Source organism: Dermochelys coriacea, chromosome 6, assembly GCF_009764565.3.
Source record: "Dermochelys coriacea isolate rDerCor1 chromosome 6, rDerCor1.pri.v4, whole genome shotgun sequence".
In the NCBI taxonomy this organism is placed as follows: domain Eukaryota; kingdom Metazoa; phylum Chordata; order Testudines; family Dermochelyidae; genus Dermochelys; species Dermochelys coriacea.
Window position 1 is genome coordinate 50,038,764 of NC_050073.1, and position 26,546 is coordinate 50,065,309.

Genomic DNA, 26,546 nt, shown 5'->3' on the forward strand with positions numbered 1-26,546 from the left:
GAGCTAGTCCATATGTTCACCAAATACTAGCATCATGTGTGGCTGTAGAGAGATACTGGGTTTCTATACAGATTCCAACATACATGAATATCACTGATTTACTGTACGGTGGTGCAGCTATGGCAGGGTTAATTAAGCAAACAAAAAATGTCACATAAGAACTGGTTTATTTTTCTGCTCAGTCACATCAGAGAGAAATAGAGCTAATGCTATGGTCTTACAGTGCTTACAATGAGGTCTGTCAGGATGGACTCTAGGCAGCACAAAATTGATGCAATTTTACGTCTCATTGATTACCAGAATGGGAATTGTGAACAGTTCTCCAATTTCTACACAATATCAAAAATATTCTTTGCAGTCCAAACATACACAAATGCTTCCAGAGGCAGATAATAAAGGAAAGCAACTATGTACAGTATTGGGTTTTTTTTCGTGTGTCTGAGTCAGGCCCATCAGACCCTTATGTAGGCTAATAATAAAGCAATAAGGTGACACACAACAGAGGGTGTCATTCTGAGAGTAGCTCTGGAATGGGTTGCATAGAACAAAAGGGCAGTACGGTGCCCGTAGGCTCCAGGGATACACTTATTTTTGAAAAGTGCATTCTATGTATTGCTGGCATAGCAGCATTGCACAGACTGTGGGAATGCACAAATCAAAACAAAGGATATTAAAATAATGACAAAGGGATGACAAAACCAGTAGAAAAATAAAGTTGTATTATTACCACTATATTGTCTCAATCACCAGCAGCTTTGAACTTTGGTTTTATTTTTTGACAAAATGGCAAGGGAACCAAGTAACTTTTATTTATTTATTTTTATTAAAAATATCACAACTCTATTCTCTTTCAGCAATGTGAATCATTAATTATTATTATTATTACTGGCTACATCAACCGTGGACCATAGAAAGTTGTTATTTAATGAGGAAGAGGCTAAAGTTCTGAGCATGAGAAATGAAAAAAAAAAATCCCAGGAAAAGTCCATGGCGAGGGAAAAGAAATGTCATGTTAATCAAATACTGCAAATGACATTATATACGCTGACATATGTTAAGCAAGCTATGATATCCACTAACACTGGAAGGTGCCTAGCAACCTTCCACTGGCTTCAGTGGGACTAAAGGGCATTCAGCATATTGTAGAATTGGGTCCTTAATAACTGTGCTGACTCAGGGCTCAATCCTGTGAGGTGCTGAGCACCCTCACCTCCTGCTAAATCCAGCAGGATCAAACAATGAGCCACGTTTTGCAACCATAGTGGCAAGAACAGATGTTATTTAAATAACAGAAGAGCCCTAGACTAATACAATAGATATTATATCTATCACCATGGCTGGCAGGCTGGGCAGTCCAACAGATTAGACTGGAAGTCAGAGAATCTAGGTTCTATTCTCAGTTCTGCCTCTATCCTTGGGGAAATCTTCACTCTTCCTGTCTCAACCTGTACTTGTAAAAAATGAGGCTAATGATATTTACCTTCCTCTGTAAAGTGCTTTGAAAATGATGGATGAAAAATTAGATGGATTCATAAAATTTAGGAAAAAGAAAAGGAGTACCCGTGGCACCTTAGAGACTAACAAATTTATTAGAGCATAAGCTTTCGTGAGCTACAGCTCACTTCATCGGATGCATTTGGTGGAAAAAGCAGAGGAGAGATTTATATACACACACACAGAGAACATGAAACAATGGGTTTATCATACACACTGTAAGGAGAGTGATCACTTAAGATAAGCCATCACCAGCAGCGGGGGGGGGAAAGGAGGAAAACCTTTCATGGTGACAAGCAAGGTAGGCTAATTCCAGCAGTTAACAAGAATATCAGAGGAACCGTGGGGGGGGGGGAGGGAGAAATACCATGGGGAAATAGTTTTACTTTGTGTAATGACTCATCCATTCCCAGTCTCTATTCAAGCCTAAGTTAATTGTATCCAGTTTGCAAATTAATTCCAATTCAGAAGTCTCTCGTTGGAGTCTGTTTTTGAAGCTTTTTTGTTGAAGTATAGCCACTCTTAGGTCTGTGATCGAGTGACCAGAGAGATTGAAGTGTTCCCCAACTGGTTTTTGAATGTTATAATTCTTGACGTCTGATTTGTGTCCATTCATTCTTTTACGTAGAGACTGTCCAGTTTGGCCAATGTACATGGCAGAGGGGCATTGCTGGCACATGATGGCATATATCACATTGGTAGATGTACCTATATCGGAAACCAACTGACCGCTATTCCTACCTACATGCCTCTAGCTTTCATCCAGATCATACCACTCGATCCATTGTCTACAGCCAGCGCTACGATATAACCGCATTTGCTCCAACCCCTCAGACAGAGACAACACCTACAAGATCTCTATCATGCATTCCTACAACTACAATACCCACCTGCTGAAGTGAAGAAACAGATTGACAGAGCCAGAAGAGTACCCAGAAGTCACCTACTACAGGACAGGCCCAACAAAGAAAACAACAGAACGCCACTAGCCATCACCTTCAGCCCCCAACTAAAACCTCTCCAACGCATCATCAAGGATCTACAACCTATCCTGAAGGACGATCCATCACTCTCACAGATCTTGGGAGACAGACCAGTCCTTGCTTACAGACAGCCCCCCAATCTGAAGCAAATACTCACCAGCAACCACACACCACACAACAGAACCACTAACCCAGGAACCTATCCTTGCAACAAAGCCCGTTGCCAACTCTGTCCACATATCTATTCAGGGGATACCATCATAGGGCCTAATCACATCAGCCACACTATCAGAGGCTCGTTCACCTGCGCATCTACCAATGTGATATATGCCATCATGTGCCAGCAATGCCCTCTGCCATGTACATTGGCCAAACTGGACAGTCTCTACGTAAAAGAATGAATGGACACAAATCAGACGTCAAGAATTATAACATTCAAAAACCAGTTGGAGAACACTTCAATCTCTCTGGTCACTCGATCACAGACCTAAGAGTGGCTATACTTCAACAAAAAAGCTTCAAAAACAGACTCCAACGAGAGACTGCTGAATTGGAATTAATATGCAAACTGGATACAATTAACTTAGGCTTGAATAGAGACTGGGAATGGATGAGTCATTACACAAAGTAAAACTATTTCCCCATGGTATTTCTCCCTCCCAACCCCCCTCCCCCCACTGTTCCTCTGATATTCTTGTTAACTGCTGGAATTAGCCTACCTTGCTTGTCACCATGAAAGGTTTTCCTCCTTTCCCCCCCCTGCTGCTGGTGATGGCTTATCTTAAGTGATCACTCTCCTTACAGTGTGTATGATAAACCCATTGTTTCATGTTCTCTGTGTGTGTGTATATAAATCTCTCCTCTGCTTTTTCCACCAAATGCATCCGATGAAGTGAGCTGTAGCTCACGAAAGCTTATGCTCTAATAAATTTGTTAGTCTCTAAGGTGCCATGGGTACTCCTTTTCTTTTTGCGAATACAGACTAACACGGCTGCTACTCTGAAACCTGTCATAAAATTTAGGACCATTGTGATCATCTAGCCTGATCTCCTACATAACACAAGCCATAGACTCTCACTCATTCACATCCACATCAAGTCCATAACTTCTGCAGCTAGGGCACATGTTTCAGAAAGACATCGATTCTTGATTTAAAGGCTTCAAGAGATGGGGAATCCACCACAAGCCTTGGTAAATTGTGCCAATGGTTAATTGCACTAACTGTTAAAAGAATGTGCCTTATTTTTTATATAAATATTATATATATGATATATGCAACATCTATCACCATGGCAGATGGGCACTTTCAATGTACTCAGGAATGCAAAAATATTTAATAGAAAAATTAAATAAGACACTATAAGAGGATGACACCCATGATGCCCACAGCAAAACTACTAGACATCATTCCTAATCCGTTCTTATGAAAGTCAATCCAAATATTCCCAGTGACTCTAAAGGGAGCAAGTGGGGACCCCATATTAACTCAAATTTACACAACAGAACGTAATTATAAGCAAACAACACTAAATATTCCCAGCCCCAAATCCTCAAACCACCAGCAAAAGGAATGAAGCCACCAAAAGTCATCCTTATCTACTTCCATTAGGGTATAGATAGTAGATGTAATAGAATAAGCATTGACAGCTAATCTTTATCTATCATCAAAAGAAGCAACCAGTGAAGGTTCTGTGAAGTACACAGGTTTATACCCAGGTTAATACAGGAGAGATGATACACACTAGATACTCAGAGTTGCTCTGCCAAGAGCTTCTCCATAGTCTTAAACAAAAAATGCAAGAATAGGTTTTGCTATATAACACTCTTCTGAGGCAGACAAATGTTACTACTCCATCTTTCAGATGAAGAAGCTGAGGCACAGAGATGTGAAGTGACATGTCCAAGGGCAGGCCAGGATATCTATGGCAGAGCCAGGAATAGAACTTAAATCTCCCGATTCCAGGCCAAAAAATAATCCAATTAAAAGAGAAGAACAATGTTTGCTTCTATTAATAATCAATAAATTGAGCACCTTTTTTCTACAAAAAGAGAAATCTAGTTCACAAAAGCTTGTTTGTTGTGCAGAAACAGGGTTTTTTAAAAGCTTTTTGTGACAATGGTGACTCACTCACTGGTCACCACCAACTTCCACTGTAGTTTCTTCAGGCCAGGTATAAAATCAATAGAACAATTATGGGACTTGTGTTGCTATTGTATTAACAACCTTTCACCTGGGACTTCATGCAATATTACTATTCAACCTCATTATAAACTTAATGCAGCCTGGAGCATAAAATCCCATTTTCTAGATGGCTACTTTGTCTTTTTCTAAAAAGTATATAGATAATGCAACTGTACCACCAGCAGCAGATAAAAACATTGACACAGTAGACTGAAAACAGGGTATTCTTTTCCCCTTTACATTGCTATATTGTCATAGTTTATAATAGCAGTAATGGCCTCTAGGTTGGCCATTCTTCATAGTTAGTAACCAGCTGGGTTAAGATTCCTCAAGGGCTGCAGTCAGTCATTAGCTGCCATGAAAGGCCTGACCTGGTGTCATTGCTTAAATACTGTACACACAGGCAAAGTGAAATTTGAGTCATATCCATATTATGCAGATAGTACTCAAAATGACCAGTAGACAATATGTTATTCAATGTCTGTGTATACAACTGAAGAAACTATAGTGGAACATATATCTGCAGGATGACATGCAGGCAAGACCCATCATTTAACACAACTGTTATTATATTTGTCTCCTCTCCTACTATTACACAAAATATTAAGAGAGTCATAATGGTTTTCCTTCCTTCTACAACAAACTGAATAGATAATAACTAGATTATGAGTCCTGGGGGGCAGGAGCTGTCTGCTTTCCTGTTTGGAAAGCATCTAGTATAATATGAACATTTCTGGATGTAAATAATACAGGCAACCTATGACAGATGTTCTCAAATTAATACACCTCTGCATCTGAATTTTGAGGTTACTGCTTATAAGCTACAAATTATTATTGAGCAGGCTTGTAATAGTCTAATATATTTATTCCTGACTTTGTACATATAATAGAAAGAATGGTCTTGTAAGGTATGAGAGCCAGGAGATCTGGGTTATACTCAAGGCTCTTCCACAGAATTCCTGATTCTTTGGAGTATGTCATTTAGAGACAAATTTTCAAAAGAGACCTCTAATTCTGGGGGCCTTGGGTTTTGTGTGTCCACCCTTGGAAACATAGAGGCCTGCGTTTCAGTGGTGCTGAGCTCCCACTGATTTCCATAAGAGTAATATGTGCTCAGCACTTTTGAAATTCAGGCCTTGTAGGTGTCTAAAGTTGGTTATCCACTGACCAAGGACCACAACTTAGATGACACTTTTGAATATATGAGCTTTAACCTCGCTGTGCCTCAGTTTCCCATCTTTAACATGGAAATAATTTTTACCTACTTCATAGGAGTTATAGGCTTAATTAGTTAACATCTGTCAAACACTTTGAGATCCTCAGACAATAGAGCCTATAGAAATGTTAAGTATTATTATATGGTTGCATATTATTGTTACTTTCTATTTGAATTATTCAAAAACTGATATAGATTAGATAGATAGATAGATAGATAGATAGATAGATAGATAGATAGATCCTTGATGCAGATCTACTGCTCCTATAAGTTCTCATGGGAATCATGCTGAGGGGAGAATGCACACTTTAGCATAATGTTTAAAAGGTTTTTGGCAGAAATAAAACTTTCCCCCCAAACTCAGCCATTTATATGGGTGAAAGATTCTGGGGATTAAAGTTCTCTGCCACTGAGGAAATACCATCCTGGACAACAACAGTACCAGCTACTCACTGCACATCCTACCCCCATGACAAGAAGTGGCTATCACTGGAGTTGAGATGAAAACTCTTTTGATATGATACAAGTGATACACCCCTCGTATTTGAAGAGGGTTGAAAGAGGTAGCGGAAAATGCTGAATCAGCTATTTCAGATACATGTTCCACACTAGCCAAATCCAGCAGCATCACATAATGAAGTAGAAAAGCAATAGTCTCTTTACATGAGTCTGTGGTAGCTATGCCTGGAAAATTGCATTAGTTTTGGATACCTCATTACCAATCAGAAGAAATTAATAAAAGAGCTACCACAATGATCAGGAAACTGGAGGTAACGTATGAGGAAAAACTGGAAGAGTTAAATAAGTCTAGCATGGTCACCGTGATAACTGAGAGGGAACATTATTTTTATACAAAAGGGAATGGTATACATCAAGAAGAAGGAGGAAATATTTAGTGTGATATAAGGAAGATGAGAATTTAAAAAAAACTAGGAGCAAATGGATGAAATAAAGAAGGAAAAATGTAGGCTGAACATTAAGAAAACTTTCTTAAGAGTAAGATCTTTTAGGCTGTGAAATAATCTTTGAGGAGAGTGGGTGTTAAACCTATTGCTTGGAACTGTTGAAAGTAGAGTAGATAAAGCACAAGACAGAAAGAAACAATCATGCACTGTCCCCAACACTCCAGTAGATGTGTACTAGATTATCTAAATATGTCTTTATTTCTGTGAGAATGTTTCCTCTAGTCAACTGTTTTTGAACATCACTGTGTTTAGCACTCTTACAGAAGCCATCAAAACATATAATTTTGTGACCTTGTTTCTCTTATCTTTCCCTCTACTTTAAATAAAGAGCTTATGTCATCACTGTATTATCCTAATGTTTTCAGACTTGACTCATTTCTATCTCTGAAAACCTCTTTTATGCAGCCACTGGCCATGGCATTTAGCATTTTTCCTGCAAAATGGAGCCCCTCTGCACTCATCTGATTTTTTTTATAAGGTAACCCATCACCGTGGTATCTTAGTGACCTTATAAAAATCTAGATAGATAGATGGGTGAAGAAAGGCTTGGGCAGAAAAAATGCTAAATGCCATGACTGTCTTCCATCCCCCAACACGCACATACACTTTTCTTTAAAACACAAAAGACCAATGCTGCAGTCAAAAGCTTTCTAAAACGTGAGCAAAAAAGTCTACAAAACTGTAAGTATGTGATATAGAAGATTGCTAAGGCAACTATAGAAAACAGGACCTAAAAGCTTTTGATATCGTAGGAAAATAAATAATTATCGCTGCATGTTTTTAAAAACAATCAAAATATCCTGACCTTTACTGGGAAATTGCATTTAAAATACTTATAAGAAATATCTGTTATCTGTAAATCTTTCTTAGCATCAGTGTTCTGAGAAGTCTCTAGTTTAAAAAAAAAGAAAGCTTGGTGGTTTTCTAGATTTTAATTTGAAAAGTCACATTCATATTAAAAATAAAGTGCAAATACATTTTGAAATGTCAAAGGCAAAGGAAGAAAAAAAATATATAATCCAGCAATAGTTGCAGGCATCCTGATATTACCTTTTCCTTCAACAGCTGCTCATATCATCAGTCTCAAATAAGGGTATCTTCCTCTTGAAACTAACATGAACCACTTAGAATGTTACCTTTTCAAAACAAAAATCACTATGTGCTTTTATGATTCTTTTGCAATGAGTGTTCTGAAATATAAGAATCCTAAATCTCAGTTTTCTACACACTTTCATTATTACATCTAAGTAGCAGTGTAAGGCACATGGGCCCTGATTGAACAAAGCATTTAAGCATGTGCTTAACTTTAAGCATGTGCTTATGTTCATCCCTATTCAGCCAAGCACAAGTGCTTGAGTCCCATAGAAAAATAAAATAATTAGGAAATGATTTGAAAATCAAATTTAGTCTTTACTGGTTATTCAGTTTGCTTTCCTTCTGCATTTTACTCTGTTTTTTTTTTGTTTTGTTTTTTTTACCTTTTGTCTTCCACTCTCTTCTGCTCGTGCAAGTTCAGTGGAACTATTTACATATGAGAATTTACTTAGGAGATGTTCAGTGTTTGCAGGATCAGGGTCTTTGTAAAAAGTAATACAATCATTTTTGCAAAAACAAACTCTAATTTTTAGACGTAATTTAAATATCCTCTTAAACTCTCAAGAAACTGTTACCCCTTCCCTTTCAGCACCAGGCATATAATGATTCTTGATTGACAGATTATGTGACCATTTCTAACCAGGCATTGGGAGAAGTTACTTTTTCTCTCTCTTTTTTTGTTTCCTAAACTGATCTAAAATATAGCTTAATCCGGTGAAAACTGACAATTGGCAGACTCCACTCAAGAAGCCCTCAAGAATGGAATAGTAGGGGGTTTTGCATATCTAGAAATGAGTTGCAATTTGTCAGTGTTTGCACGCTGGGGGAGAAGGAACGGGATAGAGAATAATGAGGATGTTAGGAATGCAGTATTGTATGCTGTATGATTGAAATATGACCATGTATATCATTGTTGCTACCACTGTTATCAATTGCAACGAATCTTATACAAGTTATGTTATGTAGGGTATCGATCTATCAAATATGATTATCCTGTTTATATGCATGTATATCTTTGTATCTAAAGTTATGAATATTGACTATGTACCTGTATTTCAAATATGTCGTTTCTTGGGTAACGCACAAGAAAAATCACATTGATGCCACACAGCTTTTTTTTTTTTAAATTACCAAAAATAATATAAACTGGCATGATTATGTAGTGCTATTTTGACAAATAACATTTGCAGAATTTTAAAATATTGTGGACAGATTTTTCATTTTTTGGTGCAGATGCCTTCAGAAGTAGTACTTATATGGTTCCCATTACAATAACATCTAAGCATCTCACAATCTTTAATGCTTTTGTCTTCATGATATAGGGAAGTATTATTGTCCTTATTTTATGAGGCGCAGGGGGAAGGAGGGACAGAGGCAGAGAGAGAGAAAAACTTGCCCAATATCACAGAGAAATTTGCAGTGGAGTAGGAATCCAGGTCTCCGTGAATCTAAAGTCAGCACCCTAACCCCTAGGCCTCCTTCCTATGACACAGTTATGCAGTTCTGATTCCATTCTGTAGGGAAGATTAATGCATTACACATTATCCAGTACAATACCACTAATGTCATTCAATAATTAAATACAAAAACACAGGTAAATAGTGTGCAAAAATGTGCTAGTAAATTTGAAATTAGGATACTTTTATTTAAGTCCCCTAACTTTAGGTACCCAGGTTTGAAAAAAATTACCTAAAATATATTTCAAGACAGGAAAAAATTTCAGTTTCATCTAAACCATGGGTCTCAATTTTTTTTTTTCATTTGAAGATCCTACAAACTTTCGAATGGAGGTGCAGAACCCTTGGAAATCAATTATGTGTGTGTGTGTGTATATACATATATTTGTATTTTGTTCAGTCTAAGTCTTTTGTGAACCCCTTAGACATAGTCTCTGGATCCTGGCCACAGGTTGAGAATCACTGATCTAAACATCCAACTTTTGAACACAAAAATAATCTGCAACATTTTTTTATACATTTAATAATGTTTTTACATACACAATAATCTGCTTTTATGTTTGATCAACTAAATTTTATATGTTATATACTCCAAAATTATGTGCAAGAGGGTTTTTTATGTGAAAATATAATGAACCCAAGTTCCAATGCACACAATGCCTGTGATCTAAAATCATTCTTGTTTGTTTAATAATCTTTGATCCTGAAAGGCTCTGAAAAACTACAGCCTACAATGATTTCATGATCCAATTGGACACTTGAGTAATTACTTCAATTTATATTTCTGATACGGGTCTCAATCCTGCCAGATGCAGAGCCCAGATCCAGTTAAGCTTTGTTGGACTGCGTCCTTAGTTTCAGGCTGTGGTTGGCCCTAATGAATCCATAAAGGAGAGTGAGGAAGTGTAAAGCCCTCCAACACTACCTGTCTGCCCTTGTAATATCTTACTGACAAACAGAGAATTGGCAAGGTAAACCCTTTATTATGAACAGGGACTATGTACAGAAATGAGGCAACAGAATTTTCTATTGCTCTGTGTAGCTGCAGCTTGTGACTGCCCTGATCTGGCCTTCTTTGTTTCTATCCCAGCAGAAAGTGTGTCCCAGCAAACCAAAGACTAGCATGTACACACATTTTTCAGAACTCTTTTAAAAATATCCTTACTTAACTGAAACACTATTAAACTAAACTATCAAAACTATTAAAAGTACATAACGGACTTAACTCTTTAGGTTGCTTAAACATGTCTCAATAGTCTCTTAGAGCATTTCAACAGTCTTCCCAATCTACTGTATTGCAAACACTCGTTAGTCAAATCCTTGTCTATAACAGACTGTTCATTCTATTTGTCAATAACAGGATCATTTAGTGCAGTGGTGGGCAACCTGTGGCCTGTGGGCCATACGCAGCCCGTCAGGGTAATCCACTCGTGGACCGCCAGACAGTTTGTTTACGTTTGCAAGGCCGCCCACAGTTCCCCAGTGGCCACAGTTCGCTGTTCCCGGCCAATGGGAGCTGCGGGAGGCATTCTGAGGCATATCTAGTAATTGAGTATTTATATGTCTGTTGTAGAGGAATACAGCAGTAGCAGTATAGTTGGAGAATTGCTAATATGGATCTTCTCCTTGTATCCATGGCTTCACTATACATACAGCACATTCAGCTAATCCACTAATTTGAGGATATCTGGGACTAGATGTCTCATGATGAAAGTAATATGTTTTAGCAAAGTTCAGGAATTCCTTATTCTTGAACTGTGGTCCATTGTCAGCTATTACTGTCTTTGTGAAGTCCATGACTTGCAAATACAGATTAATGTGCCTGATACTGTTGCTGCTGTGGTGTCTTCAAGTGTGACTGTTTCTGGGAAATTGGTAAAGTAGTCCATTTATAACAGGTTCAGTGTCTTCCTAAACGAACATGTCAATCCCAACTTTGTCCCAGGAATTGCTAGTTGTTTGTTTCTTGTTATTGTGCTTCTGCTGGGAATCTCAGTACTTATGACATGTTCCACACCTGGCTCACCATTTCATAAATGTCACTATTCATCTGTGGCCATAAACAGTTTCTCCTCTCTGCTTTTTGATTTGGTCATCCCAGGTGCCCTTCATGTATTCATTCCAATATTTTCCTTCTCATCAACTGTGAGGACCATGATCTGTGTTCCCTTCAGAGAACTGAGATCACTGAAAGCTCATTTTTATAGTGGGAATATGCAGCTGAGAAGTGTTATTTCCCTTTCCTTTATTTATTGCATGCATCACTGTTTTCAGAATTTCATCTTTAGCTGTTTCTGACACTAATTCATCCGATATGCCTGGGGATATAGCATGTGACACTATTATCATGTTACCATGTATGTTTACTGCTTGTTCCAGATCATCAGACCATGTAATGTCAGATGGAGCACACATTCTTGAGTGTATGTCTGCCATTACTAAGTGGCATCCTCACTGAAACTCCAGGGTGAGATCGTAGTTCTGTAATTTCAAAAGTAATCACTATTTCCTTGGTGGTGTTCTCCAAGTTCCTTTTTGTGTATTTCCATCAGTGATTTGTGATTAGTTTCTGCTTGGAAGCTAAAACCATAAAGAAAGTCATGAAATCTTGTACCAGAACTATGTCTGCTAGATCTAGTGTCTTTTTTTTTCAATTTGTATGTATATCTTCTCTGCATCTGTAATAGCCCTAGTTCCTAGACTTCCTTTCAAAGCATCTGTGGAGAATTTGATACCTTTCGGTGGGTCAAAAAATTGCAATGCTGGAGCTGATGTCAGAAAGTGCTTTAAATCACTGAACTCTTTCATGCTCTGGCATCCGGGCCATTCAGTGACCTTGTGGAGGAAATGTCTTAGGTGAGTTGTGTACAGTTAGGTATGAATTTGCAGACATAAGTCAACATGCCTAGCAGCCTTTGAATTCCTTTTTTAACTTTAGTCTTGGCATGTACACTGCTGCTTGAATTGTTAATTCATCAGGCAAGATTCCTTTGGAAGTCAATCTCTCTCCCAAGTATTTTCTTTTTGCTGTTTGAAATTAACATTTGGCCTTATTCAGTTTAAGATTATTAGCTCTTGTAACTTCCAGTACTCTCCTCAATCATTCCTGATCATTTAATGGCAGTGCTGCCCCAAATTATTATGTCATCAATGTATACTTTCGTGACTGCTAGACCCTCTAGTGTAATGGCTCATTGTACAGTAAAATATTTCTGGAGCAGAAACATATTCTGAAATATCATCTTAAGAAGCACATCTGCCAAATGGTGCGTTGAAAGTGCATATCTTGCAGCTCTCACTGTCCAAGGGGATCTGCCAAATCACACTGATGCATCTAATTGCTGAAAAATTGGCTCATACCATCTGAAATAACAGTTCACTTCTTGTGGACAAATGGAAAGGTCTCTTTTATGTTTCTATTCAGCAATTTGGTCTATCCGCAAGCTGTTGTCCCAGTCCCTTTTCTTTACAATTACTAATGAAGTGGACCAAATGGTTGGTTTCTCTAGTTTCTGAATGATACCATTTACTGTCATAGTTTGCAGCTTTTTTCTAACCTCTTTCTTACGTATGTACCACAGTTTCTACACTCATCTCTTAAATTGTCTCTTGTATGTTACCAAAGCACTCAATTTTCTGTGCATACATCTTCATATGATGTTATTACACTTTCATATATGTTGTCTTTATGTCTCTCTATGGCATACCCTCCTCTTAACATGACCAAGGACCTTACAAGTGCATAGGGCCAAGACTGATTCCTTGCCTCATGGCACCACGACAAGCACCCATTTTATTGTTTTCCCTTTATATTTGAGTGTCAGTGTGCACTCACCCATCACTGGAATGGTTTCCACTTTTGTCTCTTCCACTCTTATATGTGCTCCTTATATCTCTCTATTTCAGTTTCTGTTGTTACACTTACTTTTGAGCCTGTATCCATCTTGCATATTAGATAAAAATCCTTTGTGCACTTTTAATTAATCTTTTTGGAGATTTCAGCCTCTTCCAGTACTGTGTTTAAGAACAGCTCTTCACAATATGTGGGTTTATTATAGTTTCTACACATTTGCCTGAATGTTGGCCATTTCCTATAATCATGTGGGTTACCACATGGCTGGCATTGTTTCCTGCTTTCCATGTTTCTGTCCTTGGCTAATTTAATTTCAAGTAACTTTTCCCTTGCTGATTTAACTACAGTACTCACAGACATGCTCTGTGCCTTTCTCTAGGCTTTTTGTTTATGTTTCTGTTTTTTCTGCTCCTTGCATATATATATTGCCTTTTTTAGTGTCAGATCCATCTCCCTTAGTAACCATTCATGACCTTTTTCATGGTTAAACCTGGACAAGCTGGTCCTTATAAAGTTAATATTCCATATTCACAGACTTCGTTCCCTTTGTACTGTGTTCACATCCTGAACATATATCGTCTTAAGTATTTTTTTAGGAACAGAATGATTCCCAAACATTATCATATTCTGCCAAAGCTTTGTTCTCTTTCCCTACCACCATCTGTATGGAATGCATAGTACACATCTCGGACTTCTGAGCTTGTCATTGTTAACAGCAAAAGAATCTTTTTCCAATTCTTCAGTTTATTCGCCACTGGGGCTTTCATACATAGCTCAAATTGCTCTTTGAACCATTTTCAGACACATTTAGATTTCCCCTGCTTCTCAGGCATAGGCTCTGTAGCAGCCATTGCCATGCTACTTCTCTCACTGGGTCTTCCAGCATGCTGTATGTTTCATGTCCAGTATCAGGCAGTATCTCACTCATGAGCAGACCACTGTCAAGACCAGGGGTTCGCAAAATACAACCTGAGGGCCTGATCCTGCCTGTCTAACATTTCTGTCCGGCCCACCATGACTAACATTTCTGTCCAGCTTCCTCTGCCCCTCGCGATCTCCATGTCCGGGCTGCTAAAAGTCCCATGGTGCAGCAGGGAGCTCATGCAGGCTGCCTGACTATTGTGGCCCCATGGCTCCTGGAAGCGTCCGGCTGCTGCTGGAACATCTCTGTGTGCCCCTAGCAGGGAGGAAGGGGCTCCGTGCATTGCTCACCCTCAGCACTGTCCTCACAGCTGACATTGATTTCCAGCCAATGGGAGCTGTGGGGGTGGTGCTTAGAATATCATAGAATATCAGGGTTGGAAGGGCCCTCAGGAGATCATCTAGTCAACCTCCCTGCCAAAGCAGGACCAATCCCCAACTAAATCATCCTAGCCAGGCTTTGTGTAAGACTGACCTTAAAAACCTCTAAGGAAGGAGATCCACAAAGCTCCCTAGGTAACCCTCCAGTGCTTCACCACCCTCCTAAGGAAAAAGTTTTTCTAAGATCCAACCTAAACCTCTTCAATTGCACTTGAGACCATTAGTACTTGTTCTATCATCTGCTACCACTGAGAACAGTCTAGATCCATCCTCCTTTGGAACCCCCTTTCAGGTCACTGAAAGCAGCTATCAAATGCCCCCCTATCTTTCTTCGGCAGACTAAATAATCCCAGTTCCCTCAGCCTCTCTCATAGATCAGGTCTCCAGCTCCCTAATCATTTTTGTGGCCCTCCACTGGACTCTTCCACTTTTCCACATCCTTCTTGTAGTGTGGGGCCCAAACCTGGACACAATACTCCAGATGAGGCCTCACCAATGCCAAAATAGAAGAAATGATCACGTCCCTCGTCTGCTGCAATGTTTCCTACTTATACAGCCCAAAATGCTGTTAGCCTTCTTGGCAACAAGGACACACTGTTGTCTCCTATCCAGCTTCTCATCCACTGTACCCCTAGGTCCTTTTCGGCAGACTGCAGCCTAGCCATTGGGTCCCTAGTCTATAGCAGTGCAAGGGATTGATCTGTCCTAAGTGCAGGACTCCTTCATTTGTCCTTGTGTTGAACCTTATCAATTTCTTTTGGCCCCATCCTCTAATTTCTCTAGATCCCTCTGCATCCTAGCCCTACCCTCCAGCATATCAACCACTCCTCCCAGTTTAGTGTCATCTGCAACTTGCTGAGGGTGCAATCCATCCCATCATCCACATCATTAATGACGATATTGAACAAAACTGGCCCTGGACCGACCCTTGGGCACGCCGCTTGATACTGGCTGCCAACTAGACATGGAGCCAGTGAATACTTACCCATTGAGCCCGATTATCTAGCCAGCTTTCTATCCACCTTATAGACCATTCATCCAACCTATACTTTTTTAACTTGCTGGCAAGAATACTGTGGGAGACCCTATCAAAAGCTTTGCTATGGTCAAGGAATAACATGTCCATTGCTTTCCCCTCATCCACAGAGCCAGTCATCTCATCATAGAAGGCAATTAGATTAGTGAGGCATGATTTGCCCTTGGCAAATACATGCTGACTGTTCCTGATCACTTTCCCTCCTCTAAGTGCTTCAGAATTGATTCCTTGAGGACCTGCTCCATGATTTTTCCAGGGACTGAGGTGAGGCTGACTGGCCTGTAGTTCCCAGGATCCTTCTTCTTCCCTTTTTTAAAGATAGGCACGACATTAGCCTTTTTCTAATCATCTGGGACCTCCCCCGATCGCCATGAGTTTTCAAATATAATGGCCAATGGCTCTGCAATCACATCCACCATCTCCTTTAGCATCCTCGGATGCATTGTATCCAGCCCCATGGAATTGTGCTCGTCGAGCCTTTTTAAATAGTCCTGAACCACTTCTTTCTCCACAGAAGGTTGGTCACCTCCTACCGATACCGTGCTGCCCAGTGTAGTAGTCTGGGAGCTGACCTTTTCGTGAAGACAGAGGCAAAAAAAGCATTGACTACATTAGCTTTTTCCACATCCCCTGTCACTAGGTTGCCTCCCTTATTCAGTAAGGAACCACACTTTGTTTGACCACCTTCTTGTTGCTAACATACCTGAATAATCCCTTCTTGTTATTCTTAACATCCCTTGCTAGCTGCAACTTCAAGTGTGATTTGGCCTTTCTGATTTCACTCCTGGATGCCTGAGCAATATTTGTATAGTCCTCCCTGGTCATTTGTCCAATCTTCCACTTCTTGTAAGCTTCTTTTTTGAGTTTAAGATAAGCAAGGATTTCAGTGTTAAGCCAGGCTGGTCTCCTGCCATATTTGCTGTTCTTTCTACACATCGGGACGGTTTGTCCCTGTAACCTCAATAAGGATTCTTTAAAATACAGCCAGCTCTTCCTGGACTCCTTTTCCCCCTCAGTTGTTCTCCCAGGAGATCCTGCCCATCAGTTCCCTGAGGGAGTCAAAGTCCTGCTTTTCTGAAGTCCAGGGTCTGTATTCTGCTGTTCTCCTTCTTCCTTGTGTCCTGAACTCGACCACTCATTTTCGGGCATGGCAGTGCAGGTAGACCTGCCTGCCCACCCCTCCCCTAAGGGGCGCGCAGAGACGTGCCAAGCAGCAGCCGCCACAGCTACGTCTGGGAGTGGTATGGGGGCCACAGCATATAGGCAGCCTGCCTGAGTCCTGCATTGCCGCCAGCCAGGAGCTGCTTATGGTAGATACTTTTCTGGACAGAGCCTGCACTTCGTACCCTCTCCTGCACTTCAGTCTCCTGCCTCAGGTCAGAACCCCATCCTGCATCCAAACTCCCTCCCTCCCAGACCCCGCACCTCCTCATTAATACAGTAGAAATGTGTGGCCCTTGATGACTTACCAAAATTCGTGGAGTGCCCCCATCCTGTGAAAATTATTGCCCACACCAGTCAAGATAAACTCTTATTATACACAGGGAGTATGTATAGAAAGAAGGTAACAAAACCACACTGTGTAGTTGTAGCATGCAACTCCCCTTTCCTGGTTGTCTTTGTTTCTGCCCAAACAGGAAGTGTGTCCAGTCTAGAAAACCAAAGAGTGCATCTAGAGTTTAAAAGTGTGGCATCTCTAAACTTCCTGCAGGAGTTACTCTATAGCACAGCCCTGATTCCTGAAGGTCCCACGGTCCTACCCAAGCAGATCACAAACTATAGGTATGTGGGGAAAGCAGATTGTGGCTTCACTTCTCCTGCACCCATTTTTAGATGAGGAGACTGAAAGAGGTGGGACCTTGACTCCTCCCTTCAACACACAAGTAAGCAGAGCTGAGCCAGTGCAAAGAGGGAAGTAAGAACCCTTCAGTGCACTGCAATAAATTATTTCCCCCATGGATCAAGGCAGGAGAAGGGTAGGAATTGTGATTGAGTCATGATTCCTTTCCCCAGACTTCCTCCTGAATAGTGTAGTTGCATTCTTTGCCTTATGCAGGGCTTTGAGCAACTGCTCAGTCCATCTTAATTTAGTGCCACGTGTATTGCTAACTCATACTCAATACAATAATTTGAATTTCATGTATTAAAGCAAGTGGGATTATTCACAGAAGTATGGGTTTCCCAGTCAAGTCCTAGTTGTACAATACATTTTACATAGAGAGGGTTATTTTTGTACACACAATTTTCCATTTTACAAGACTGTCCAAGTTTTTCATTATATTTTTAATTAAGTATATTTTGCACCTAATGAAGTCAGTTTCTCCTTTGTTTTACCCTTTATAATTATTTAACAGATATGATCATAGACAAATAATTGTATGCAATAACTGACTATATATGGATTCACAGTATGGAATTTTGTAATGTTTCTGCTGCCATGTTTGGAAGCATGCACAGTGTATACTTGTGATATGCTTAATTCTAACCAATGCTATATGGTGCCCCACTTTCTAACCATCCATTCACCCATGCTAGGAATGGGTGCTATTGAAAAAAATAATGAACAGAAAATATCAAGCCTTTCCTGAGCATTGACATTGGCTAATATATTTATTAAATTTTTTTTTCTATTTTTTTTGTTGCAACACCTGTTAGGACACGTAGGAGAGCAAAAGCACACACAGGAGGAGGGTGTCAAATTACAGAATTGGTTCACATTTAATTTTCTTGGCCATTGGCTATTGCTAGGAGATCTAGCTGCTTCCTGATTACATATTTGATGTTAAATATTATATATATTAATATATATATTTATTAATATTATTAATAATATTATTATATTATTTATATATTAATTATATTTTGCACAGTGATCATGGAAGTAGATAGACAGCAGCACTCATAACTCATTGCTTTATATGCCCTCCATAATACACTTTCCATTGAGGGGCACAAAGTGTTTTTTCTAAAGGAATAAGCTATAAGAAGAATAAAGATAAATTGTACCACACAAACATTGTGCATGTCAATTTAATATATAGTTTTGTATCAGGTTTGGATTTAGATGTGATATATGTATTGCCTATATAGAATATATCTAGCAATACATGGACTTGTACAACTCAGCTAAACCACTTTTATTGATTGATTTAAGTGTTCATAAGTACAGCTTGTATCAAAACTGAAAAAAAGCAATCATCCATCTTCGAATCTATTCCAGCACACTGACATATAATCTAGCAATAATATTTTAAAACGCAAATGTAAAACTAAAATATCGTAATTTTTTGAGAGAGGGACTTTTAATGAAATAGGTGCTTTGCATTATGTTAGAGGCCAAGATTTTAAATGTAGTCCCTATCGTTGAAGTCAACTGAAATCAATGAGAGCCGCAGGTGCTCAAAACCTTTGAAAAATCAGATCTTTTTTTGTTTAGTTACTTATATATGGATTTAGCTGTCTAATACGAATCATCCAAGTTTGAATATTTTAGCCTATATCCTCGGCTCTCACACATAAGGGCATTTGATTATGGCATTCTATAATGGATGGGGAGTAACTGAGGTAAAGAAACTACTAATCAAAACTCTCCAAAGTTAGAATCAATTATATTTGCCCCAGTGCACTAATATAGTATCTTTGGATTCCAGATACACTCACTCCTTTTGAGACCTTGCTTTTTGTTCTTGATCAGGATACATAAGAATTTCTCCCATATTAATTGACATTAGCTTGGCTAAAGTTTGCAGGATGTCCCATCTGATGTCACAAAAACTCGTGCAGTCTGATTCTATGCCATGCTTCTTTGGAGGCACAGCACACAAGGCACAGCCTCGTTATTGCTTGTGCTGCATATGTACTATGGACAAAGAGTCTTCAGCATTGTCAATGCAGCATGTTTCATGAGTACTAAACTCTGTATCAGCCAAATGCTGCTGAGAACACAAGTCTTGAAATACAGCAGAATCAGGGCTATTCTGCTGCCAGTGTTGAAGTGCCAGATTGCAGAGGGAATGTACAGAACTCCAATACTCATACTGCAGAGTGGCTCTTTCTTGTGTCTCACATGGAGGCAAAGATATGGCCAGTGGCTCTGCACATGGATTACACATATCTATGTCCAAAGCTTTGTGCAGGGACTCACGGACCACAGCTGCTGCTACATCCCATGCGTATGTGACTATGTGGGACAGAGGTCCACCAGCAGAGCTGGGGTAGGATTATTCATCCCCATCCCCATTCCCATACAGATTCTGCTGTACAATTGTGCTTTGCTTGGTGAACCACAGTTTGGGCTTTTAAGAAAACGGTTTCTATAACTTAGCCTTATGGAGAAATAAATGCAAAACTGAAAAATGCCTCTGAATTACCAGACTGGTTGTGTCACCTCTGGTCTTCTTACAGTCCAAATCTTGTTCTGTTGGATCAGAAATACTCTGACAGCTGATAATTAATTATATAGAATCAGCTGGGATTCTTGTTTGTTTCCCTGATCATGTTCTCTCCTAATCCCCTCAAAATCTACAATTTGTGTAGTGAAAAAATTTCCCCCTCTTCCCTCCCCAACATCATAACTCTCAATGAACCCTATTTAAGTTGTAACCTGTAGCTGTTGGGTATAACTGAACCCTCTTTTGTATCTGAGAGGGTAAAAGCCATTGGGACTTGCTGAAACCAACTCATGGGACATTCTAGAGAGCATACGTCTTAGCTAGATAGTAATCTCTTTAGATAACAGAGACACTGAAGCATAGGAAAAGGGTTCTGAACATTGTATTCTTGCTGAGGAGTGAATTACATCACCACAGAGGCCAAGCAGCTGGGAAAAATTTCTCTGCTTTTCTGTTTTCTTCTATTTCTAATTCACCTTCCCTTTTTCACATGCGCATTCCTCTCTTGAACTTTCCATCTTAGTTACAGCTGCCTATAGCATAGCCACTGATTATAATTGAGGCTCCATGTCAAGTTGGGTCTAAATTATGCTGCAAATTTCCTGGGTTCTTTGATGTTCTGCTATGGCAGAATGGAAATTATGTGGTTTAATTTAAATTAAATCTAGATTATTTTTAAAAGTAAATAAAAATGAAATTGAATAATGCAATCAGTGTCCTGTGTCCATTTAAAAAAAAAACTATTTTATTTTACACCACTATATTTTCAGTGCTTAATACAACCATATCTGTATGGATAATAAACAAACTATACAGAAATATTTAGGTTGGGCATTTGACACTTGAAAAGGCCTGGGAGGTGGTTTGGAATGTGAGATATGCACATTAGCTGGAGGTTTCTGTCAAAATGATTAGCAGTGTGATAGTCAACTATAATTAGGTTTAATTTTCATCATTAGCATTCAGAGTCAATATCTCATTGAAATGAAATGGACAAATCACATCTCCAACAGCTATTTTTCAAGCTGTCTGCAGACTCTGGGAAACATTGTTTATATCTGGTGCATTTTTTCCAAGGTTTCCTTTGCAATTGAAAGGACTAGAATCCCCCTCAGCCTACCCCAACAGATTTACAATGAAAATCTAGACTTCTGGATGACAATTTTACAAGTGATGGACTCAATCAAATTGGTCAGCTGCTTATTCTCAAACACACAAAGATTAGGTTACTACTACTAGAGGTCAGACTTTTAAATCCATCATAACAAACAGCTGGAATGCAATTGAATGGGATGCAACCAACCCAGGTGATGCCAAAACTGTAAGATTTGTTATTTTTTTGTATTTATCTGAACCTATCATGAACAGAAAAGTTTTCATGGTATTTTTAAATTTCAGAGACAATATTTTCTCCTGGAATTAACATCCTCATGCTGGATTATGAATCTACAATAACCTCTTTATAGTGCTTCAAAACCAGAAAGTGAAGCTAACTAGATATGACTTAAACTGACCAGTCTAGTTTTATTGTTCGTGTTGAGCAAAGTGCTTTTTTTTTTTCTGTGAAAAATTAGATTTTTAAAATTCTTTAAATTTTAATCTCAGGTGTTGACTGTACCACAGTTGAGCGCATTTTTAAAATGTATGATTATTATTTTGGCATTGACCTTTTTAAGATATGTTCCAAAACACCATGCTATATTATTTTCCCTCTCACAAGAGAAACCCACTTTCATATACAGAAGACAGATGCAGCAGACAATTTGTTGTTTCTGCCAATCATACTTAAATACAGTGATGTTTCATTTAATTAGTGAAGCCACTTTCCATTAGTTTGCATACTGCTTGGGAGCCCTTGTTCCAAAGAACATTCTGTTATCGCTCCTATCTTTAGAAAAACTATCATACTGTGTATATCGCTGGCACAGTCTGACTTTTGCCAGATATGAAGCATTAGGCAATGCAAAGACAGTTTTGGCCGGAATGTTACAAATCAGTGGGACATGAGTTACATGTTATTTCAATGGGCAGATTTTTGGAGAAATGGTCGGACATTGATTTCACAGCAGTGCAGTGTGATTATTTTCACATACCCTGGGTGAGCGGGAGAATCTAAAACATTACTTCCACATTGGCCTGCCACTGAACACATAATATCTCCAGGGAATTGAAATGACTCCATGGTTCTAGAAGAGATAAACATCTTATTGGTATTTGCACTGGTAATGAGGGTTTGTAAAATGGCAAAACATGGCTCTGACATGTTTGAGGAATTTTATATGAGGTAAATATGTTACCTAATACCTCTAATATCTTGTTCTCTCCATCAACTGGAGCTTTTACAGATATTCCTTTGTCTAACACACGTTTGCCAGATAAATATGTTCCAGTAGGAGTAGCTGACTGCAAAACTCACCACAACTATTTACTGTCTGGAACGTGACAGATGAACTCAGTGTGTGAACAACTTCTCCTTTATTATTCGGTTAACTGCAGAGGCCCCTCCATACCACTTAAATCCTTAACACTCGGCGTAGTGACGTTTGAGTGATGCCTGCGCCTTGATTTGACCCTCTAAGCGGGGATGAATTTCACCTTAGACTTGCAAAGCAGCATTAAATAATGCAAAGAGACAAATATCAGGAATAGTCAACCCCCAGAATAATGAGTACTATGTGAGGAAAGATTTGCAGGATCAGGTCCCTGGTCATTAATGTAGCTAAACTCTCAGAGCTGCTTACAGAGAGACACCACCATTCATGAGTCAGCTGTCTACATCATCAACAATCAATCACTTATGACCTTCTCCTAAAGTGAGCTAAAGTGATCAGTTCCACTCATTCAGACAACAGAGGAAATCTATATCATCATGGGATGATTTAAAATTCTTCCATCCGGCAGTGGTGCATGGACTAAACACAACAACTAATCATGCCTCCCACAGAAACACCAAAGTTGTAGATTATGGCAAAATGAACTAGTCATTTTAAAGCTTGCAAGCTACTGCAGCATTTAGGAATATAATTAAAAATTCCACCTTGTCCAATGAAAACAGAGTTAAGGCATTGTCTTTTTAATCATTCCATTGTACAAAATAAAAATAAATCAATATTACATCCAGCCCAGAAAATGCAGGGGCCTGATCCTACAAACTCTTAATGCATGCAAATACTTCTTATTCACCTAGGTGATCATTGGACTGCGTACATAAGTAAGGACTCCATGCTCATGTGTGTAAGCACTTATTCTCATGAGTAAGAACTCAGCTTGTGACCTAGATTTTTTTTTTAATTCAGTTTACGCCTCAGGCAAAATAAGTCATGAAAACAAAATCCACTTGTTAAAAGTCTGAATATTGAGAAGTGGTTAGAGGTAGGACAAAAATGCTGGCAAATTTAGAAAAAAGGAAGTTGCTAGGATGGAGGCATAAGAAGGAAGAAATGGTCTCTGCTTCTAGAACCGTATAACTAATAATGTTAATGAATAAAAAATATGCATGCTCTTTTGTCTCTGTTACTCCACGTTGAAGTTTATGTATATATGTGGTGTTAGTGTATGTAATTATTGCACTTATATTTCATTCTAGGATTGTAAAGTACCACGCAATCATAATTAACTAAGCTTCCCAACCCTTCACGAACACCTGCACTTCAAGGGGAGGTTTGGTTGTGTAAAGTGTGCAGGATCTGGCCCTGGGTTTATAAATATGATTTTCATATTACGAAGAGATAAACTGAGGTGCAAAAGAGGTTAAATGACTTGTTCAAGACCATGCAGTGAATCATAGGCCAAACTCGGAAAAAATCCTATGAGTCCTGACTCTCAGTCCTCTGTGATTAGCACTCTAGCACTGTTCCCTCCAGCCTAATGGATCCCTATAATTTCCTTATATCATTTACCCTTTAAAATAAAAAAATTGAAACAGGAAAAACACAATCACTGATGCATATTTTCTTCTGAAAAAAAAACAAAGTGCTACATTGGGGAAAAAACAAAACAAAGCAAGAAAAAAAGTCATTCATTTTAAAACAGATTTCCTTTGAATAACAGTTTTCACTGCAGCTAGCTACAGTATTACCCAATGCTTCAAATGCCAGAGAGAACCAGCTGAGTAAAATGTAGAGACTTCTATTCCCCTCCCCCACAAAGAGGTTTATGGAATCTGGTGCTTTGGCAGATAAATCAAAAGGAATACCTCCCTGCTGTTTCCTACAGTGCAGATATCCTGTCCATAGAGGCACTATCTGATTCCCTTTAAAAGCAATTTATAAAGCAAAGAGAAACACATTCCACATTGGAAAAATGCAGTCGATACTTTAAACAAATACACACTATTTTCCTCCTCCCAAATGTGCAGCCCATTATATTTATAGGCTCTGATCTTGCAAACACTTAGCATATGCATAACTTTACTCTCATCTGTAATCCCATTGAAGCTATTGAAACCACTCAACATTGAGCTTTCTGGGTGGAGCTTTTGGCCAGTATAGAGTCCCATTGTCTTCAATGAGACTCCATACCAACTCAGGAATCCACCTCCTTGGAAATTTGGCAGGATTAGGGCCATATTTTGAATGTTTTAACCCTTCACCAAGAACTCTAGCTAAGTAATGTTAAGCTTAGCCAGAGAAAGTCAGGGAAATACTTAAATGACTCACTCAGCTGCCCTTCTTCTAGGGCTGTTTTTACTTCATTCTGATTCTATCATCCTTTTTACAGAGCTAATTCACCTCCTTACCAGTTTTGTTCCCCTTTTGCTCTCATTATATAATGGTCATTGTATTTTGCTATTTGAGTATTTTTAGTTTGTTTGGCAGAAAAAAGTCAGCACAGATGCCATTTGTCCCTCTGTGCACCAGTATCATAACAGCTAGAAATATACACAACACTGAGAAATACTGTTGAGTCCAATTGCTTCTGCAGACCAAGAGAGGGAGACATTCTTTGTTACTAGAAGTATGAATTTACATTTAGCCATTTTAAAATGCATATTGTTTGCTTGCCCCTAGTTTATCAAGCAATCCAGATCACTTTGAATCAGTGACCTGTCCCCTTCATTATTTACCATTTCCCCAACTTTTGTCTCATCTGCAAGCTTTATCAGTGGTAATTTGTGTTTTGTTCCAGGTCATTAATAAAAATGTTAAATAGCATAGGGCTAACTACTGATCCTGCAGGATCACACTAGAAAGACACCTGTTCAGCGGTGATTCTCATTTATAGTTACATTTTGAGATCAGCCAGATTTTAATCCATTTAATGTATGCCATGTTGATTTATATCATTCTAGCTTTCTTAATTAGAATCTCTTTCAGTACCAAATAAAACTCTTTACAGAAGTCTAAGTATATGACATCAATGCTATTACCTTTATCAACTAAACTTGCAATCTCATAAAAAAATCAAGTTAGTTTGACAGGATCTATTTTCCACAAAACCCATGTTGATTTGCATTGAATATATTACCCTCTGTCACAGGGTAGCTGGTCCCTGTGGATACACTGAGCCCTGTTCCCCTGGATCAGAGCAATTGAATCAAACCAAAGAAGGCAGGAGCTACCTGGGCCTATAAATGGCTGCTAGTAGGCAGCTAGGAAAGACTGAGATAGGCTGAGCCCTGGAAAGGAAAATCACACTGGAATAGAACCAACTCCTGTTGTGGGTTCCTGGAGTAAGGAGCCAGGTACTCAGAGAAGCTCTAGGAGGAGAGCAAAGCTGACTGCAGCTAAGAGACTGCCAGGAGCTGGAGTGCCAGATACCTGTAGGAGAGATGGCCCTGAAGAACTGAGTTAAGACTATTTTCTGTTTGATAACCTCTGTTAAAGAAACAGACCTCCTTGAAAGGACTGGAGGTGGCAGCACATGCTTTGAAGTCAGGGACAAGGGTCTGGTGATGCACTCCTTTAATTCTTTATTAGTCAAGTCCCATATCATCCAGTCCATTATTTTGCCTGGGACTGATGTGAGACTGACAGGCCTATAACTATGTGGATTATCCCATTTACCCTTTTAAATATTGACACAACATTAGTTTTCTTCCAGTCTTCTGGAAATGCCCCAATTTTCCAAAACTTATTGAAATGTAACATTAATTGTCCAGCAAGCTCCTCAGCCAGCTCTTTTAAAACTCTTTGATGTAAGCTATCCAGAACTGATTATTTTAAAATGTCTGATTGTAGTAGCTGCTGTTTAACATCCTCCTGACTATTGGTGGAATAGAAAGAGTTATTATAAGCTCTGACTACTGCATCTGTTTTTTTTTCCTAAATACAGAACAGATGTGTTTATTGAACACTTCTGGCCTTTTCTACATTATTATTGAAATTTCAACATTTCCATTTAGTAATGGACCAATACCATTTTTAAGATTATTTTTGTGCCTAATATACTTTTTAAAACCTTCTACTTATTGTCCTTAACTCTGCTGGTCATAGATTTCTTCTTGCATCCTTTGCTTCCCTTAATGATTTCCTGCAATTCTTAGCATCTGATTCATATTCATCAATTACCACTTCCCCTTTCTTCATTTGTTATATATTATTTTTATAGCTGCCTTCACTTGCCTGTAAACC

At 38.9% G+C, this 26,546-nt stretch overlaps 1 protein-coding gene across 5 annotated transcripts in view; it reads right to left on the reverse strand.

Moving 5' to 3' along the window:
• LRRC4C (leucine rich repeat containing 4C) overlaps positions 1-26,546 on the reverse strand; it is a 1,007,170-nt gene that overhangs the window by 101,574 nt on the left and 879,050 nt on the right. Inside the window, exon 1 of one of the 5 annotated variants that reach the window (XM_043516295.1) lies at positions 7,891-8,085. The exons of the other annotated variants lie outside the window; for them this stretch is intronic. The gene's annotated coding sequence lies outside the window, so the exon portion shown is untranslated. Of the gene's footprint in view, positions 1-7,890; positions 8,086-26,546 lie in introns of those variants that run through there. 5 annotated transcript variants of the gene reach the window in all.